This window comes from Pygoscelis adeliae, unplaced genomic scaffold (genome assembly GCF_000699105.1).
Source record: "Pygoscelis adeliae isolate BGI_AS28 unplaced genomic scaffold, ASM69910v1 Scaffold60, whole genome shotgun sequence".
NCBI lineage: Eukaryota > Metazoa > Chordata > Aves > Sphenisciformes > Spheniscidae > Pygoscelis > Pygoscelis adeliae.
This window is the reverse complement of record NW_008823954.1, coordinates 3,386,528-3,393,452: the sequence shown is the minus strand read 5'-3', so window position 1 is coordinate 3,393,452 and position 6,925 is coordinate 3,386,528.

Genomic DNA, 6,925 nt, shown 5'->3' with positions numbered 1-6,925 from the left:
AAGGTTCTTCTGGGAGTAGGCACCCGAAGGCTCCAAACTTCTCATGTTGAATCACTGTATCAGCCTAGGGCCAGGGTAGTGAGGGTAAGGAAATATTCCTTCCTGCAGAGTTTATCAAGAGCATCTTGGGATCAGGGTAGATAATTATTCAAGCTAAACACTGCTTGAAGATCTTGTGAATGCATATTTTATATACATAGAAAAGCTACGTGTTAGAAGGATATAAAACAATAGCACTTTTTGAGTCAAGTAGTTCACTGGTTTGCAGCGGGTTGGTTTTTTTTGGAGCCTGATCCAATCCAAAGCCTGTGGAAGTCAGTGGAAAAACTCCAAAGAGACTCCTGGCTTTAAGTCAAGGAATTAAGTTGTATGTCTTAGTGCCATAGGATATTAATGCACTAAAGAGCTCATTAAGATTAAAAATGGGATTAGGTATTACCATCAATGAATGCAAAGAGGTTACATGGCTGGGATAAAGCTGCAAAGCTTTATTCTGCCTTTCAGGGAAATGGCCTCAGACTGGAGCCGATAAAAAAAATTATATATTGTAGCATTACATACCATGAGGTGCATCTTGTATCTTCCAAAGTGGAGAAAACCAGCACTAAAGGTAGGATGTGGAACTAAAATCTTACTTTTTTTTTTCCAAGAAGCAGTTCTTGCTGATCAGTGAAATGCAAATGTCTCATGTACTTCCATGCTGTTTCTTTTGAGCCTTAGATTTTTGCTTTTTTTATATTTATTTTTCCAAATGAGCTTTTGGTTGCAGTTGCTCCCTTAGCCCCTAGAGAATCAGCAAAGGACCCCCGGTGCTGCAGGGAAGAAGAGAGGAGAGGAGAGGAGAGGAGAGGAGAAGAGAGGAGAGGAGAGGAGAGGAGAGGAGACCTGGGCTAGCTGCTGTCAGTGGGAGCAGATGGAGGAGGTAAAAGGCTTTACTGAAATGCATTGTCTGGCAGAAAAGAAAGGTGAAGCACATGTTAGGAAGCAGAAATGGGAGGAAAGAGGGGCAGGGAGGATGACGGAGAGGGGGAGCAGACAGTGTAGTGCCAGGCACCATGATGGGGGCACACAGATGACATGTGGGGATCAGGCCCCCCATGCCTCAGCTCGACGAAGGGTTGCTGAGGACTGCCACTTACTGCATACATGTCTGCACTGCGCTTTTGTAGTGCATGGCGAGTGGGAGGCCGTTGCTACTAACTTTGCTCTCTGATGGTAAAGCAGTCCTGCGGCAGCAGGAGGTTGCATGGGCTGTCTGGCGCTTGCTGAGGGCAAAGGGCAGGTACAGACACCTTTCCCAGAGGGCTCACTGGGTGCTAACGGGGGTGTGGGTCTGAGCCAATGGTCCCTACTCTTCTTTTTTGGGTTTTTTTTTGTTTCCACTGAGAAATAATAACTCCTGACAGGTAACGGGGAGCAGGGGTGAAAGCTCAGCTCAGACGTTTTTATTCTGTCATATTAATGTGTTTCTACTTCTTCACTGGCTTGTTTGTGTCTTGTTATCAGAAACTTACAGATGGCTGCTAAACAGAGCTACCTGCATATTTAACTCTGATATTGCAATGACTGAGCATAGATTTCATATGAAAAACAAACTTACTTTCTATACATCACTACTGTATATCGTGAGAGAAAGTAGTGATGGTGATGGCCCAGTGTGACTGCCCTGCCTCCTGCAGGAACTATGCCTGATCCATACCAGATGTTCTCTGCAGGGGATTCTCGGATGCTTTCTACACTCCAGTCACAAATGTCCTGAGCCACTTCCCATGGGACAAGAGGCCAGCTTTCCCAAGGAAGGCATTTTTTAGGACTTCTTGATAACAGCTACTTAAAATTTTGCTGTCTTGTTATGTTCAGATAGATTTTCCTTGGGTCATCCTAGCTAATATTTGTCCTCCTTTGTTATCTATACCCTACAGCTACCTCCAGATGGGAATCACAACTCCACCTGGCTGTTTCAGGGGGCTGTGCATGCTGGAGCAAATTCCCTGCTGCCTGTGGATCCTTACTCCTCCTTTCTTCATCTTTCTATCTGCATGTGTCTTTCGTCTCCCTCCTCCTTCTACATTAGCTCAAAATCCTTAACAGTTTATCAGCCTCTGTCCTCAAAATGCCTAGAACTGAATGCAGCTTTCTGGATGCAGATGCAACAGTATTAAGTTCCTCTCAGGTTTCTCATAATATAGCTCCTTGTGGTACTATTTCTGCATAGGTAGCTTTAGTCCAAAATTGCTTCATTTGCTGACCATATTTCATTCCAATTTCATTGCTGACTTGCTTTCCCCTTGCTCTTGCCTGTGACTGGTGCTTGCCAGATCTTCTACATTAAGATTTGTGTTTGAAAGGACTGTTCACGGATGCCTCCATCTGCGTGTTCCTCATCCCAGCTGTCCATATGTGACCTAGCCATGTACTGACATTTTCAAGACTGTTTGTGCTGCATCTCCACTGTCCCCCCCTTGTTACTGAAGTTCAGTATCCACAGGCTGGAATAACACACTGGCTTGGAGATCAGGATTATTACTAATTCATTAGCTCCCAGTGATGTATTTACAAAGTGCCTAGCATGGAAAGACCTTGATCCCAGTGAGGGTTTCTGGTAACACTGCAGTTGCTAAAGCCAGATCTAACAGTGCTAGTTGTTTCACATGTGGTCAGCCTGCTGTTATTTTTCTTCCTTTACTTTCCGACCTGCAGCCAGCTCCCCTGGTGCAGACAGATGCAAACTTGCTATGATCATGACAGCAGCTGCCTAGATAGTAAGATGGCTGTCTGGTGTATAGGTTCAAGCTGACTTGTATCCAGCTAGCTTATGAGATGAGCAGATGAGCTTGCTTTCTCCTTGTGCCTAGAGAAACCAATGCGGGGTTTTGATAAAGCAATGTGAGTTTGTGCCAAAGGTCACTTGGTGGGGCAGAAGCTTCTGTATGGCTGAGGAACTGGCCCTGTATTCCATCTGTCTATAACCTGCTGTGCCCCTCCTCACCCTCTGTAAGCCTACATAGATCACACTTCCAAGGGATGTGTGCTAACAGCCTACATTAGAGGGGGTGTTAACAGTCCTGGGATTTCCATCTTTTACACCTTCTGATGTCCTAACCAGATGTGAGGGGAAACAAAACACAGGTTATTGAGTTCTTTTTATGGGTCTTCTCCTAATAATGCAAGCTACAGGTTCTCCCACTGATTTTATTCCTGGTTACCTACTCTGTCACCTGTGGTTACATGGCCGTTGTGGTGGTAGTCTGGAGCAACCCTTGCTCCCACATTTTGATGTGTTTCTTTCCAAGCTCTCTTTTTTCCTGGATGGTTGTGCTGCTTCAGCCACTGTCTCTCAGATGGAGCAAGGTCTTTTGTAAGGGAAAAAGTTCAACTTGCTCAGTGGATGCCCCTTCTAGATAGTTTGTGCCTTGTGTGGATGATTTTCTTCAGTACCATGACAGGCTTGGAGCTCCTGTAAGTACTCCCTGGCCATTTGCCATACTCTGTCTGGCAACCAAGCACCACACAGCCACTCGCTCACCCTCTCCCTGCTCTGTTGAGATGGGGGAGAGAATCAGAAGAGCAAAAGTAAGAAAACTCATGGATTGAGATAAGAACAGTTTAATAATTGAATTGAAATAAAATAAACTACTACTACTACTACTACTACTACTACTACTAGGAAGAAAATTAACTCTATCCCAGCCAAAACCAGAACATTATGCACTTTTCCTGTGCTCACCACTGTCCTGGCCAAGGTCTCAGGGTACCAGAAGTCTTCTCCACTCCCAGTGCCCCCCTGACTAAAGTCATAGTCTTCATGGGTAATGTAGTTCATTTATTTGTGTTGTATCCTTGGTTTGCCCAGCCATCCAGACAGCCTGGTGTATGTTGCATATGTGCTGGTGATTGCTATGCTCAGCCACTTCATTTACAGCCTCAGAAATGTGAGAGGCCCTCAGAAAAATGCTGGAGGCAAGAAAGTGTTTGAAAATACCTGAAGGCAATGAGCCTTCATAGTGAAAGTATCCATTTCATCCAGCAAGAGCAGCAAGGGCCAAAAATCTCACCGCAGTTATGCTAAACTTCAAGAAGGGGAACCACATAAAAAATGAGAGAACTTGTTAAAGATAAGCTAAAAGTTGCAACTGACAGAATTCAATCCTTATGTCCCCCCAGCACAGGGGCTTCAGCCATCCCACCCCCTACAGGTGCCATACACCCTGGGAGCCGTAAGCGCTCCCTGCATTGGGCAGTCAGGACAACCTCTGGAGGTGCAGGTGCCCAACATCAGGGTACTAAACTAGGCCCAGCTTTAACAGCCCTGGCAGCACTATGGGGTCTGGGAGTAAGATTTCAAAGTTAAGCAGTCCAGTATGAGCAAATGCCAGAGCTGATCACATTCATAAGCATGTGATACTATCTTTAATTTTAATTGCATGATCTTCTGTTCTTTTTTTTTTTAATCTGTCTATATTGAATCACAGTGATGCTGAAACAGACTGTTGACTGGAATAACCTGCCCACCCTGAGTGATGCTCAACAAGTCATTCCTGTGAGGCATTACATAAATGCTCTCAAAATACATATGCATTGTTCCTCGGACCTCCAAGCTGAGGCCCTGGATCTTACTGTCTGAGTGAGATCAGGCTCAGAGAGAGTGAGACTCACTAATGAGTATTCATAGTTGCAACCACAACCAATGACAGTTGTATTTTAAACACCAAGACATAATGTTAAGTACTCTCAAAAATCAGGCACTGGAGACATAAAGGTTGGATACTTGGATACTCTTGACATTAATTTTTCTAACTCTCAAGATCCCATATAAAAGATAGAAAAATGCCCCACAAAACACAGAGGGATATTGTCAGAGTACATTTTTTAGTCCACACCATATTGACCAATACCACAGGAGAATGTGATAGTGGCTTGATACTGAGTGAGGTGCTGATTTGCAAACTGTTGGAGAATGGGAGTCTTACACTGAGCATCTTCAGATCTCACAAAGAACCCAACTTACACTGAAGATTTTTATTTTTAAATTGGGATTCCTGAGGTGATTTAGATATATTGGGGGAGGAAAAGCAAGACAAGTGCTTCTCACTTTTCCCAAGGTTCTTTCTTCTTTTCTTGCAGAGATTTAGGTTTATTTAACTTTCTCACTACAGCCAGAAACTGAGGTGAGTGAGGATGGGACTCATCTTTGAGGGCACTCTGGGCATGATATAGAATTTTCCAGGCATCAGCTAAAGCCAGCTTTAAAGTTGGTGCTATTAAATAGCAGTGACCATGTGAAAGGATGTTTCTCTAGCTTTCAAAGTGCTGTTGGAAAAGGATTTGTAAAAAGCCCCCCCCCCCAATGACTCCTGGCTAACTTATATTTGTGTCTCACAGGATAGAGAGCATTCAGAGACAAAAGACTTTCAAATAGACACTCAGTGATGAGGTGCAAGAAAAAAGCTCCAAAGATGGCACAAAAGAAAACACTTTCTAAGGCTGAGACCTGGCAGCATACACCAGTAGGCAATTGAACCTGACCAACTTGAAACCCCTATGAGTGTTTAGAAAGTTCAGCAACAACAAGAAGCAAAAGGAGATGAGTGTTTGCAGCTCTATCTTGCAGTCATAGCAATGAGAAGGAACTAAGTGGCATTCACATCTCAGTCATTTATTGCTATGGGGTAGAAAAATGCTGACACTCAGTTGTATAAAGAGTCCCAAAAGACATAACTGGCCAAAAGTTTTCAACTTTAAGGAAATCATGTGCACCATGCCTGGGAGAATACACCAGTCACCACTCAGGGAAAAACTGCTTCTCAGATGATATCACAGTTAGTCTTTATTGCCTATTCTTTGGAGATAGATAGCTGGTTTCTCTCATAAGGAGTGGTGAGGGGCTTTCAGAACTTTCCTAAGGAAAGGATTTTAGAATGAAAAGCTAAGCCATCTGCCTTTCTCTGGGTATATTTTGTAAGCAAGTCAGACTACATGCTTAGGATTTTTAAAACATTTTTTATTAATTTTTATTGCTTTTGACTTGTTTTTATAGTAAAAGAACAAAGAATAACATATTACAATGTATATAGACTGAAGTCCTTCAACAAGCTACTTTAACACATCTGTTTTCTTGCACCACAGCCATCCCTTACTGCTTGAAAAATTGAAGTTTCAGGGGTTATAGCTCATTAGGAAAAACTCAGAACCTCAGACAAAACAACTGTGAGGATGTTTTAAGAATACTCTTCTAAGTCTCAAAATTCCTTAGAAGTAAAGGAACAAACATAATCCCTGTTAATGAATAGAAATTATTTTTAAAATAACTAACAAACTGTGTTGACTCAAAACATCTTCTGACACAGCTCATCAGCCAGGCATGACAGCTGGGGTATGTATGCATTCCCATTGGACTCCTCTAGGAAGGAGAATGGAGTAGCTCTCTGATGGGAGCAGGGGTTATGGCAGTCAGGTGTGAAACTACAGCAGGACCCTTCTGTTTGCTGAAATGCTTCAGTCCCTGGACTAAGGAGAACTTTGCTTTTACCCCAGCATTTTCTGACAGAGGATCTCGCTATCTTGGGACTGCTTTCCCAAGGCCTGAGATGAAAAGGGAGCAAAAGGACTAATTCAAAAGTTCTCCTTTTGTTGTTCTCCTGCTTAAAAAAATGAAAACTCAATGATAATAGAGGTAGCCAGCTTGCAGGATCCAAAACTGGATCCAATGGGTCTTTTCCCAAGTAGAAGAGGACAGTCTGAGAAAGTGGAATAAGGATCACATGCTACAGGATGGTGTAATGTGATGGAAAGCACAAGAGTATTGGCATAGGAACATTCACATTTAACCACAGAAGGAGAGGGCTAGCACATGAGCTTGAAAAAAAATGAAATCAGTCCCCTACAGTAAAAGCTAAATAAAACATCATTTACATAAAGAACATTT